This window comes from Canis lupus, chromosome 10, assembly GCF_011100685.1.
Source record: "Canis lupus familiaris isolate Mischka breed German Shepherd chromosome 10, alternate assembly UU_Cfam_GSD_1.0, whole genome shotgun sequence".
Lineage (NCBI taxonomy): Eukaryota > Metazoa > Chordata > Mammalia > Carnivora > Canidae > Canis > Canis lupus.
Genome location: NC_049231.1, coordinates 63,747,225 through 63,761,181, shown reverse-complemented (window position 1 = coordinate 63,761,181; position 13,957 = coordinate 63,747,225). Strand labels below are relative to the sequence as shown.

At 40.6% G+C, this 13,957-nt stretch overlaps 1 long non-coding RNA gene across 3 annotated transcripts in view; it reads right to left on the bottom strand.

The window, feature by feature from the left end:
* Positions 1-13,957, bottom strand: part of LOC111097779 — a 115,120-nt gene that overhangs the window by 5,782 nt on the left and 95,381 nt on the right. The window lies entirely within an intron of this gene.

Below are 13,957 nucleotides of genomic sequence, written 5' to 3'. Positions count from 1 at the left end.
GGGTGCTGGCAGCCTTTTGGATACTATGTCCACAAACATTTTTCTCTGACAGTCTTTAGTAACAACAAACTTGTAAACAAATTGCTTCAAGTTCATAAAAAAAAAAAAAAAAAAAGAGCTCAACAGCAGCACAAACTTCACTTCCAAGTTATTCCAAACCCCTCAAGAGCTGAAGGGGGCAAAATCCATCTTAGATATAGTGCAGCTCTTGTCTTGCATCAAGAGCAGGTTTTCTATAATCCCCATGAGAAGGGAGTCAGATATCATATCAGGAGTCTTTAAATTTTTATATTCTTTGCATTTTGCCAACATGTAAACAAAGCGGAAGAAAAACCATTGTTCATCAACTGTGTATTAAGTATATGTTTAGGATTAAAACATAGATTGTCTGATCGTGGCCAGAATAATGTGAGTAAAGGGTCATTTTTCTGTTTCACCTCCAAACTTGCACAGGACGTATGAAATGAGTCTGATGTTGGGTGAATCAGGGAGAGTTTGGGGGGGTTATCTGGGCTTCATACTTCTTGAAGTAATGAAACTCAGTGGGTTTGTGCTGGGTCTTCACATAATGAGGCAAAGGGGTGTGTGTATGTGTGTGTGCGCGCGTGGGTGGGTGGCTGCGTGGGTGGGGAAGATAAAGAAGGCACAGGGAAAACCTCAGGAACTGTTAAAGGAAAAAAAAAAAAACAACTTCACATTTTCTACAGAAGGAAAGAGAAATGCTGTAGTCCTGCCAAATGCAACACGAACGAGAGGGAAAGTTCAAGGAAAGTTGATATTTAAAAATAAATAAAAGGAAATTCAATGAGAAAACAATATGCAGGTCAGGTCGAAACCCAGAGAAAAATGCTCATTCAGAACTGGGCTGTCATCCTGCTTTTCTGAAGTGAGCAGCTGCTGGGTATTGAAACCGGCCCACACAGTTGGGTCCCTGCCTCCATGGCAACCCTCCGGCTGTCTGTGCTGGAGTGGCCGAGGCACAATGGGGCAGTTCCAAGGCCCAGAAGCACTTCTGGCTACAGATTAAGGAAGTTTTTTGTTTTTTATGTGTGTTGGGAGATTTTGATTCCCGAGTTTGTGGCTGGCTATTGGAAACTTTTCCAACCTATAATAAACCCTGACCTGTGGGGCAGATTCTCATGCAAAGAGCAGCAGGGAAGGAAAGCACTGAGGTGTTCAACAGGCAGAGAACTTATTTTTAGTCTCATTTTAAATTCTCTCTTACAAATCTCTGGTAAGCTCTGGGCATTTATACCTGGTCCCTTGTATTGCAACCTTAGGATGTTCTAGAAATAATGCTTAGCTTCCTTTTTATACTTGTACCATATAAGAACATGTGGCCCTAAAAGGTCTTGTGAGTTGAAAAAGTTAGCTAATAATTAATTGAAGACTTTGGGGCAGCCCGGGTGGCCCAGCGGTTTAGCGCCTGCCTTCTGCCCAGGGTGTGATCCTAAAGACCTGGATTGAGGCCCACGTCGGGCTCCTTGTATGGAGCCTGCTGCTCCCTCTGCCTGTGTCTCTGCCTCTCTCTCTCTCTCTCTCTCTCTGTCTCTCATGAATAAATAAATAAAATCTTAAAAAAAATAATTGAGGACTTTGAAATTAAAGATACAAACTACAGGAATGCCTGGGTGGTTCAGTCAATTGAGCATCCGACTCTTGATTTCGGATCAGGTTCATCTCAGGGTGTGAGTTCAAGCCCCACGTGGAGCCCACTTAAAAGCAAACAAACAACTACAGATTATCTATTGCTATAGGCAGAGTCTCAATAATTGGCACATTCAAGTACTGAACTCACCATCTTGATTTTGTTAGTACTACAAGCTAACAAATTTATCTACCAGCTAGTTATAAAGGAAATTGCGACATAGAACCTCATAATGTAACACAATAAGTGAATAGCATAGACTGTAGAGTTAAACTGCCCGAGTTCCTATCCTGCCATTTATTTGCTGTTTAACCTCAAGCAAGTTACTTAAACTCTCTGTGACTCTATTCCCTCATCTGTAAAAGGAGGATATGAGGAGTACCTACCTGGCAAAGAATGTTTACGTTATTAAGTGCATTAGCATTTCTAAAGTACTTGGAGCTGTATTTAGTTAATGTACAAGTACTTAGAAAATAAATAAACAAATAGATAAATTTTTTAAAATTTAAAAGGACCTCTTTTAAGACTCTGGGAAATACTGCCTTTGGAATTTGGGACAGCACAGTGTATTTGTGGACTTAGGTCCCCACTCAGGAAATGTTTGACTTCTTATTTATATCCATGGCTTTTAACTCACTTGGATCCATGCTAAGGTTCTCTGACCCTGATAAAGCAGCTTGTTTATGAATTTAGCCACTTTGTGTGTGTGCGTGCAAGGACGCGCATGCAGAGGGGAGTGCTTTGAAAAATATATACTGGATCTTCTGATTCATTTGGATGCCTACGAATGCTTAAGTTTTGTTAAAAGTGCAAAGTACAGTGCTTGCTAAACTGAGCAAGCATGAGACACGGCCCTCAAACTGGAAACCTATTACTGCACCCACTTGTTCTAGTAGCAGCCAAGTCCTGCTTTTTCCCCACCTCACGGAGATGAAAAACCCAGTGCTTTTTCACCTCCATAAGAGGATGAAGTACATCATTTCACTTCATTTTTTAAAAATTTTATTTAAAAAAAAATAAATAAATAAAAAATAAAAATAAAAATTTTATTTTTGATGAGTAAAAACTATATAAAAACTATATAAAGTATAAAGTGATATTAGGTACATATATATAGTGAAATGATACCATAATCAAACTAACATACCTATCACCTCCCATAGTTACTTTTTTAGTGTGTGTGGTCGGAACACTTGAGACCTACTCTCTTAGCAAATTTCAAGTATACAATACACTATTATTGACAATAGTCACCATGCTATATATTAGGTCTCCATAACATACTCATCTTATAAGGGAAGTTTATATGTATAGCTTTGATCAATATCTCCCTCTATCCCCATCCCCATTCTACTCTCTGTTACTATGTGTTGAACTTTTTTTTTTTTTTAGATTCCACATATATGTAAGATCATGCAATACTCACCTTTCCATGTCTGGCTTATTTCATTTAGTATAATGTCCTCCAGATTCATCCATGTTGTCTCAAATAACATGATATTTTTTCTTTTTAATGGCTTTTTAATGGCTGAATATTACATTATATTATATAATGTAACAATAATATAACATTGTATTATATATATAATATATATGGAATATTTATATATATATATATACACACACACACACACACACACACCATATTTTCATATTCATTCATCTGTCAAGAGACACATAGGTTGTTTCCATTACCTTGGCTATTGTGAATAATGCTGCAATGATCGTGGGAGTGCAGATATCTTTTTGATAACTTGTTTTCACTTCCTTTGGCTATATACCCAGAAGTAGGATTGCTGGATCATATGGTAGTTCTATTTTTCATTTTTGAGCAGTCTCTATTCTGCTTTCCACAGTGACAGAACCAATTTATATTCCCACCAGCAGTGCACAAGGATTCCCTTTTCTTCATCTCCTTGCTAGCACTTATCTCTTGTCTTTTTGATACTAGCCATTCTAACAGTGTGAGGTGATATCTCCCTGTGGTTTTGATTTGCATTTCCCTGATGATTAGTGATGTTGAGCATTTTTTCTTGTGCCGTTGGTTTTCTGTATGTGTTCTTTGGGAAAATATCTATTCTGGTCCTTCCCTATTTTTTAATTGAGTTGTTTTGTTGTTGTGAGTTGCTTATATATTTTGGATATTAATGAGATGTATCATTCCTACCACGGCTTGTTAAGGGTTTCCACTTCACCCTAGAACTCTTCCCCTGGGATTCATAAGCCTCCTCATGGGTTCAGATGCACAACTTTCATGGTGTCCATCCATCTTAGGCCATGCAATTCCTTATAAATTGTGGCATTGCTCTATCTCCTGCAGTGGGACCAAACCTGAAACTGGTCCTAAGTACAATCCTGTTCTGTTTACACTTTCTTAGCAAAATGAGAGAGGAATATCTGTCAGGTATCTATAGTTGCTGAGTGTTTTTTTAGATCTTGTTGGGATATTTGGATGTTTTTCACATAAATATATTATTTCACCAGCCAGGGGATTTATAACTTTTTGGAATCCAATATATCTGAGGCTAAGGGGTTACAGTATGTTAACCAATGTGCTCAAATTAGGTCATGTGCCTTCAGTTCTCAGTACAGGGACCAGAAGTCATTCTGGGACCTCAAGGAAAGAAATCAATGCCTAATTCAGTTTACAAAATGGCAGGATCTTATTTTCATACTTTGAAAGTTTTTTCTTTTTTTACAACTGTTCAGAGTAGGGTTACATATCTTGAGTGTAGGACTGAATACTGAAAGGACGAGGACAGAAATACACAAAATTCATTTAAGAAATTAAGGTCACCCTGCAGTTCAACACAGCTCCTGTTTTCTAGGAACATACATGTACTATCAGATCAAGTATACTTTTCTATGGAAAGGTTTTTTGGGGCCAGAAGCAAAATTAGAGAAAGGCAGCGTTCTACAGGTGAAAGAAACAGAAGCTGCCACCTAGAAGTGTTTCAGACTGAGTGGAGGCTGTGACGCTTTGGGAGGACACAGATTTGAGCAAACTGACTTTATTGTTTGAGGAAGTTTAAAGGGAAATCTTTAAAAAGCAGTCTCCTTTTTCTATATCCTACTCCAAAAACTGAAGTGTCTTAAATAAGAATGTTGGCTCTGGCATTGTTCAGCTGTACTTCAAAGAGAAGGGAAATGATTAGGTCCAGCGAAAGCTGCCCTGGAGGAACAGTCGGGAGACCTGAGCCCCAGTTTCACTCTGGTCACTTGGCAGTATAGGACTGGTTACTTTTCCTCTTGCAGATACTAATAACCATGGTGCTGCTGGTGGTGGAGTAGCAGCAGCGGCAGGAGCAGCAGGAGCAGGAGCATCGGCAGTGGTCGGAGTAGCAGCAGTGGCAGCAGGAGAGTATTAGCAGTAGCAGCAACAGTAGTATTAGTAGATCAGCAGAGCAGAGCTGTAGTTGTGCTGGGAGCAGGAGTTGGAGTGGGAGTAGCAGCAGCAGTTCCCATTTATCGAAGGTCTACTATCAGGCACTCAAGTAGGAACTACACAAATGTTCTTTAAGTTCCACGGGAACCTTCCAGTGTGGGTTATGATCATCCCCACTGAACTATCGAGGAATAGGAGGAGCAAAGTCATCTTAAGTGACTTGCTTAAGGCTACTTTACAAGTCAGTGAAAAATCTGGATTTTTGAATCTGGAACGATCTGATCCCAAAGTCTTGTCCTTCTCTTGGGAAACAATGTGGTGTGTATGGGGCAGCGTTTCTCAAAGTAATGGGTCCATGAAGCACATACGATCTCGGAGACCTTCAAACTGGAGATTCCAACGCAACGGGTCTGCGGCGGTGCCTGGGTTTTGCATTCTAGCAAGTTCCCGGTGCCCCTGCTGGCTGGAGGAGGTACACTCTGATAACACTGAGTCAGGATGCATGGCCTCAGTTTACTCATCTGCAGCACAAAGGAGCCTGATAAAGTGAGTTTCAAGGTGCATTCCAGCTCTGAAATCCCAGTACTCAGGGTATACTGTAGTATTAAGAAACCAGATCACACAGGAACGACTCTTAGCTGCATGAATTTTTAAACTGGTTTCAGATGAGATTCTGGCTGTGATTTATGTATCTTTCTGCAGCATCTCTGACAGGTAGGATCAGACACCCTCACTCAAATTACATTGTTGTTAAGCTTTAGACTGAGCTAAATCTTACTGAAAGAGTTCAAAGCACTTCTTTTCATAAGCATCTTTAAAGATTATAAATGTAAAAATAGTTTCTTATGAGAAGCTTAGATGGCAGGGTTTTTCTTTTTAATAACAGAAATGAGAAGTCTCCAAAACCATAATGGTAGCACAATCCATAAAAATATGTTAATGCCTCATCTTAAAGTCTTACAGAAATTGAGGTTTTCTGAGTTAACAAAATAGACTTCATCACAGATGGTCCGAATGATAAAAGGAACCAGCACACTAGTGCAGCAAGACTCAAAACACTGCTCTTAGCTGAGCATGCTGAAAGTCTTTCAGGAAATCTTTTTACATATAACTCTGCTCAGTGTTGAAGGAAAAATGGTTTTGATTGGCAAGGGTACTTCATATGCTTTAAGCAAAGCTCAGGGCCATAGGATGTGCAAGTTTTATGAAGAAGCCATTTCTATTTAAAATGGATGCCCCTGTGAAGATGCATTTCGTCATCATCTTGTACTTAACACAGGATAATGGCACCAAGGAAAGTGATCTCTGCTCTCTCCTAAGAGCTATGGTCCAGATCACCGAGAGAGATGCCACAAACTCCTTTTCCTGAACTCAAACGAGGGCAGGAGTAGGGCACAGGCCATTGTCTATGAGTCTCTGTTGAGAAAGAATTTCCCGATAGTGAAGACTGCTAGAAACTGACATCGGAACCCTTTATCAAGCGCTTTGGAAATCAGATATAAAGACAGATCCATCTAGAATGGCATAAGTACGTCTGTGTCTAAAGAAAGATACCTTTGAAATCAGGGAAGATCGGATGTTTTTTATGGTCCTCAAGGATAGTCCACCTGTATTTAGCCAATTTTTAATCATCCATGGCAGTGATGGTCAGACTTTTTAAAGAGGCAGAGCCACTCTTTTCTAAATAATTTCTTATGAAGAATCCCAAAACGTAAGATAGATGAATACAGAGCTACTCCATTCAAAGCTAGGAAAGAAGGGTTGCCCTTAGACTCTGCTTTGGTCACCATAGGTTGTGTTCCAGCTTTCTATTGATGCTTAACACACCACTTCAGAACTTAGTGGCTCAAAACAGAATTTCATTAACTCATAGTTTTGTGGGTTGACAAGACTCCACTGGGAAGTTCTTGCTTGGGGACTCTCATGTAGTTACAGTCACAAAGTCCTCTGAAGGCTCTGCTGGGATGGACGTCCAAGGTGGCTCCTTGGCTCTGATGTCCAGAGCTTCAGTGCTCCCTGGCTTCTTTCTGTCCCTACGTAGCCTTTCACCCTAAGAGTATTTTAGTGTGGTTTGGGATTCTTGTCATCATCCTGGGTCATCACACTTCTTACATAGCAGCTGGCTTCTAAGAGGCAGGATTCAAAACTGCCAGGCCAATTAATGGCAAAGCCCAGAACTGGCACAACATCACTTCCACTTATTCCACCGTATTCCACTATATTCTATTGTGAAAGCAGTCATGGGGCCTTTCCAGGTTCAAAGGGGTAGAGAAATAGTGATCTCTTGATGGGAAAGGAGCAATGTCACATATAGAAGAACGTGTGGGGTGGGACATATTGTTGCAGCCATCTTTGGAAACTGCCATCTGCCATAGTCAGTAAGCCCTATGGTAATAAGGATCTGAGATGATAAGGAGAATCAAAATTTACAAATAATCTTAGTGTCTTTTTTCTTTGAGCAGAGTTGATACACAATATTACATTAGTTTCAGGTGTACAACATAGTGATTCAACAACTTTATACCTTATGTTGTGCTCACCACAGGTGCAGGTGCCATCTGTCACCGTATCGCACTATTATGGTACCATTGACATAGTTCCTATGCTGTACCTTTTATTCAATCCTAATGTCTCCTTAAAAATCCCTTCTTAGAATTTTAATTGTGATCTTGTGCAAAGTTGAAAATAGTAAGTTTAGTTTTATTTCTGGGTCTTCTTTACTGGCAGAGATATTAATGTTACATCCTATTGGAAAGTGCTACGAGTTGCTACTTATTTGGGGAGAGAGGTGTGAGTAAGAGAAGGTAAGGATGCAAATGGTGTTAAAACATGGCCAAATCCTCCCCCTTATATCCATGTCACAGAAAGTGACTAGAACAGACACAACGTGGCCCCAGAACACTCAGGTTAGAGAGACGGAAAACTGCAGCAACCTGTAGCCATTCCTGCTGCTCAGTAAAGCAGACAGCCAGCGTTTTGCAAGAAAGCAAACCTGCTATAGAAAAAAAATGGTAAAAACTGCACTTTGAGAAATACATAAGCAAAGCCTATAAACCTGACACTAGAAATAAGGGCCCTGAAAAGAGAAATAGAATCATAGCCCAGGAAGCTAAGACAAAGAGATTTCTAGAGCCTAGAAGAAACAGAATAGTTCTTGGGCCACACTAATTAGGAGTTCCCCCTACTTCCTTAGCAAGAAAGGGACGTAGCAGAATCCATAATAAATGATGCATTAAAAGCAAAATATTCTTCATCATCTATGACAAAACACTTAAATATCAAAATTCTCATTTCAGAACAAAAATTCAGTTATTCTCAACAAATCCATTGGTTGCCTTCCTAAATTCCAAAATTTAAGTGCCCTTCCAGGTTTTAGTTATTTAATACCTGAACTGAAGGCACAGTAGTTGCATATTAGGGTCAAAATTCTTGTGCCCAAAATGGCAAAAAAAAAAAAAAATTTCACAATTATTCCTTCCCAAGGTTTATCTATGTCTGGATGTGCCACATGTTGCATTAACCTGTCCACAAAGATGGTGGGAAAGAGTCCAGCAGGGTCTGATGCTCAGTTTGGGTTCTGTGAATTAGAGCACCAGCTGGAGCAGCTAGTTTGAACCTATCTGAAGGCCAAGTATGGATTAGAAAACCAGGTTCAACATATCTTATTACCTAGGGAAATTACCTCCTGGAAATCGCAGTCTTTTATTGCCAGCGCAGGACTTTCAGAGAATAGTTCTCCAAGAGATGAAGTCTAGTCAGTCTTGGTGAAATTACATTGTAAGTTTGGCCTGATTCTAAACTTTTAAAAACAACTCCAGTAGTCATGAAATACCAAGTAGCTGTGTGTGTGTGTGTGTCTGTGTGTGTATGGAGGGGGCAGTGAGTGGTGAGCTACTGGTGAGAAGGGTACCAGAGGTCCCCAAGAGAAGAAGGAAGAAAGCTGTTGAGCTTTGAAAAATAATCCCCATGAGTACTTTTTTTTGTTGCTGGTATGTAGGAGTTTTACACATAAAACTTATTTTGGGGGACCACCTGGGGGGTGCAGTTGGTTAAGTGTTGGACTCTTGGTTTCAGCTCAGGTCGTAATCTCAGGGTTGTTAGATTGAGCCCTGCATGGGGCTCTGTGCTCAGCACAGAGTCTGCTTGAGATTTTTCTCTCCCTCTCCATCTGCCCCTACCACTCATGCTCGCTCTCTCAAATAAATAAATCTTTTTTAAAAAATTCTTATTTTTATTAATAAAATATTTTATTTATTTATTTATTTATTTATTTATTTCTGAGAGACACACAGAGAGAGGCAGAGACACAGGCAGAGGGAGAAGCAGGCTCCCTGCAGGGAGCCCGATGTGGGACTCAACCTGGAATCCCAGGATCACGCCCTGAGCTGAAGGCAGACACTCAACCACTGAGCCGCCCAGTAGCCCCTGATTTTTGAATTTGATACCAGTCTTTTTTTTTTATTTTTATTTATTTATGATAGTCACACAGAGAGAGAGAGAGAGGCAGAGACACAGGCAGAGGGAGAAGCAGGCTCCATGCACCGGGAGCCCGACGTGGGATTCGATCCCGGGTCTCCAGGATCGCGCCCTGGGCCAAAGGCAGGAGCCAAACCGCTGCGCCACCCAGGGATCCCCTGATACCAGTCTTCCGTGATGAATTTATTGCAATATGAGTCTTCATGATCAGTCTTCTGCTTCCTCACTTCCAGTTTTTCTCACTAACGTTTACCTTCCCAATCCCCAGGACATCTGAAGGTATGTGGAATAATACTCATGTCCTCAAATATTGTATACTCTTTTACAACTTTATGTCTCTGTGCCTGGAGTGTTCTTTCTTCTTTTCTTTTCCTTCCTTCCCTCCTTCCTTCCTTCCTTCCTTCCTTTATGATAACCAGGCAAACATTTACTATTCATCTTTTAAACTCAAATACCACCCCTATGAAATCTTGTCTTACCTTAAACCTTATCCCTACCCCCTTCCAGGGATAATTGACCATTCTTTTTATTAAAGAGCCTGTTTCCTTCTACTAGGAAGTAAGCACCCTGGGGGGCAGCTCCATGGATCCTGTTAGAGACCTAGGATGTCTCAGTGTTTCATTCAATTTTTTTAAGAATTCTCAGTACCTTCCATTAACTTCCACTTTTGTGCTCAAAGTTAGCCAAAGGAAATTTCTATTATGTATAATCACGGAACCCTAATGGTGGCAGAAATATACAGAAATTCAACCAATTGTCTGAGTGGAAGGGACTCAGGAAGCTTAGAGCACAGAGAAAGGAAACCCAGAGTCAGAAATTGGCAGTGTTTGTCTAGCACTCATCAGAGGGTGGGCCTCCTCTGGGAACCCCCTGAAGCTGGTTACTAGAAAGATATTCTGTACTGTGGGTCAAGGATAATTCTTCAGACCTCATCATGACCTGGAGAATATTGCCCAAACCATCCTTCACATTTTTCTCTGATTCCATGCTTACTAGCCAACCTTATAATCATAAATTCAATTTTCAGGGTATTATGAAATCAGGAAGGAAATAACTTTGGTAATGGAAGGGAAGATTTCCCAATGTAAGTGAATAACATCTATAAGTGAATGTTATATGACCGTCTCTTGACAGTTTGGACAGCCCAAATCAGTTGTCTCAGTCTGATGAACTACAGAGCCCTAGAGAAATTGAGTTTCTTAACCTATAAGACCAAGCCAAGCCTGAGGTGACCTCACCAAGGTAGTGCCACTCTGTGAGGCTTAACTGGGATTCCGCTGCTTTTCCAGGCTATATTCCTCCTTCCTACCATACTTCATTTCACTACAATAATCAATAATATACCAGTGGTTCGTAAATCTCCAAGGTCCACATTCTTTGCTATACGTAGGTTTACACAGTAAGCAAAACCGAATTTATTCTAATCATCAGCTATAAGCAGAAAGGTAAGCGAGCAAGGTTTAGTCATACCTTTGTATGATAAAAGGATTTGTTAAGAAAACTAATGATGTAGAGCAGCAGTCGCTGTTTTATCTGTGACATATAAGAATGGTGTTGGCGTGGGCAACACAGTCCCACGTGCAGTTCCTGACCTCATCTCCATAACCCCACCCTTGCTTTTCTCTCAAGAGAGCATTTTGAGATGCAAATGTATGACCATGATATTATTGTGATAACCTTACATCATCTCTGGCTTATTTTTAAAAAGTCAGTCACTTGTAACTTTCATGCTTCTTCTATGATTGGTATTAGGCTGCGGGCAACACATCAGTGTGTCCTGTTGAGACCTGCTGATGTAAATATTAGAGGGAAATTAAGTTGCTTAGAAAACTGTTTCAGTGCTTGTAGAATTAACATGCCAGTTTCACTCTTTCTTCTCGGTTCCAGCAGGAGGGTTAGAACCACAATTTCGCAGTACCGAGAACTTCAACTGAAGTAATAACCACGTACAATGGAAACCAAGAAATCACCTCTATTACATCTGGAAGTTGTTTGTCTCGTGCTCATCTCACAAATTTGGGCAGACCTTCCCAATTAGAATAAATAAGCAAGATTTTTCTGAATACTAAAGGTGTCGAGAAAGCTCAAGTCACCTGACACTGGTGCACTTTTCATTCTGAGATCCTTGATCCGGGCCCCTCACATCCACAGTGCTTACTCCCTGGCTGCAGGTTCTTCAGGCCACTTGGGGATTCATCGAGTACTTGACCTGCAATTTTTTACCTCTACAATGATAGACCTATCTGCAGAACTTACAAAAGCAAACGATACTTAATAAGAGGTCACAACCACATGTTTTTCATGTCAATGTCATACAAAGCATTGAATTAGGCCCTACATTTTAGAGTCCTAGGCTGTACTGTTTATACCTTGCACTGCTGGTTTGGGTACCGCAGAGTCTTTTTAAAAACGCAGCCGTGAGCCTACATCCTGCATGCATGGAATTGCCTAGGAACAGAGCAATGAATTAAAGATGGCACAGCTCCCTTTGCTTAACATTTCCTATTTTTCGGGGGTTTGTTTTGCAACTTTAATATTATTAATCTACACAACCTTTTACTTTTCATTCAGAATTTATATCAGAATCAAGCTAATAAATTAAAGATGAGTTAGTTCATTGTTGGGTGGTTTAACATAGACCTAGTATGTTAATCCTGATGTGCTTGTTACTAGGGTTTTAAAATTTTTATTATTATTATTTTTCTGCCTCGTAGCTGTGGTTAGGCAGCAGCAATAAATCAGAACAAAGGAATGAAGGTATTGGGGCTTTAGGGAAAACATGTATTAGAAAAAATTGGTTTGGCACTAAGGGCTGTATTGCATTAAGATGGATTTTAGAGATATAGAAGTAAGAGAATGTAGACAAATAAATTGTATAAATAATCTGAGAAATAGCACGTCTGTACAGACCCCGAGTAACCCTGTAAGCTACCATCAACGGGACTTCCTAATTCCTGTTCAAACAGACCAAACAGGTACACTCTACTTAAATAAATAGCCAGGAGAAATGGGCACATGGCTAATGCTAAGGAAAGTGGGAGGAACAGATAAAGCTCTTTAGAATAGCCCAAAGGATTGGAATAATAGAAGTCCGTGTAGGAGTCTGACATAGCATCTTCTGTGAATAGGGCTTTATTGCCACTCCAGGCACTGATATTGCAAACACATGCTAAGACAACCAGAAACCGGGAGCCTCACAGTGAAACCCATGCCTGAGAAGGCAGTTCTCTGCAGTAGGGAATTCACGTTGGCAGCCTGAATGCAGAGGAGACAGGGAGGAACATTTAGATAAGGCCCAGCATATGAATAAAAGATACGGTGTGGAAGGTGGGGTTGATTGTTACTGGATAGGACCATTCCAGGGCGAAAGAAGGTGAAAGGAGGCCAGGAAGTACAGCAAGAAGAGGAGCAAAAGGGGCTTTTCCTAGTAGCCTAACTAGTACCTGAATTAAGAGACCCACCTGTTCTGGAACGGATTTTATTCTCAACTAAAGCATAAAAGCTCTTGTGGATACAGAGCCACACCGTGTTTAAAGCCCTGGCTTTGCCTTTGTGGCTCACACATATCTGTTTTGTCTCTGGGTCTTTAATCTAAGTAGGTCCAGGCATACATCAGTCACTGTGCAGGGAGCAGACCTGGTCCCCATTCTTATCTTTGAGTTTCACCGAGACCCCTTTCCCACTTGTTCACTGGTCCAGCTATTCCCTGGCCCAGTGTCCCGTCCCCTGGATCCACTTCAGGCTGTCCTCCACATTGAACCCCTCTACTGCACCTTACTGACCTTTCTTTATCCTTTTTTATTCATTTTCCCTCAGTTTTCACAGTAAGGTATATTTGACAGGATGTGACTGCTAAACCACCAGCAATTATCTCCAAGATAACAGTAATCATAATAACAACACCCATGCTATCCTATACGGCCTGGCTGAGTTTTATACACGGTCATAAAAAATGGGTATATTTCTTTGGCTTCCTGGATTTGCAGTAGCTGAGAGCCCCGATTCAAGTATAAGTTACCACTTTTTCAAGGCCTTTCCTTCCCCTCTCTTTCAAATAAGAACAATATATGGACTAGGACATCTGGGTGGCTCAGTGGTTGAGCATCTGCCTTCGGCTCAGGGTATGATCCCCAGGTCCTTGGGATCAAGTTCCACATCAGTCTCCCTGCATGGAGCCTGCTTCTCCCTCTGCCTATGTCTCTGCCTCTCTCTGTATGCCTCTCATGAATAAATAAATAAAATCTTTAAAAAAAAGAATAATACATGGATCCTGATTTCAAGGGACTCACAAACTACTATAAATGATTAAATATGAATGTTGAAAGTTCAATGACAGGAAAGGAGCAAATAATTGTTGGGGAAAAAACAGCGAAAAAGTCGCAACTCAGTACACAGTTAGTTGGCAAATTAAAGGGTGCTAACTGGTACAAAAATTCAAAAGCAGGAGA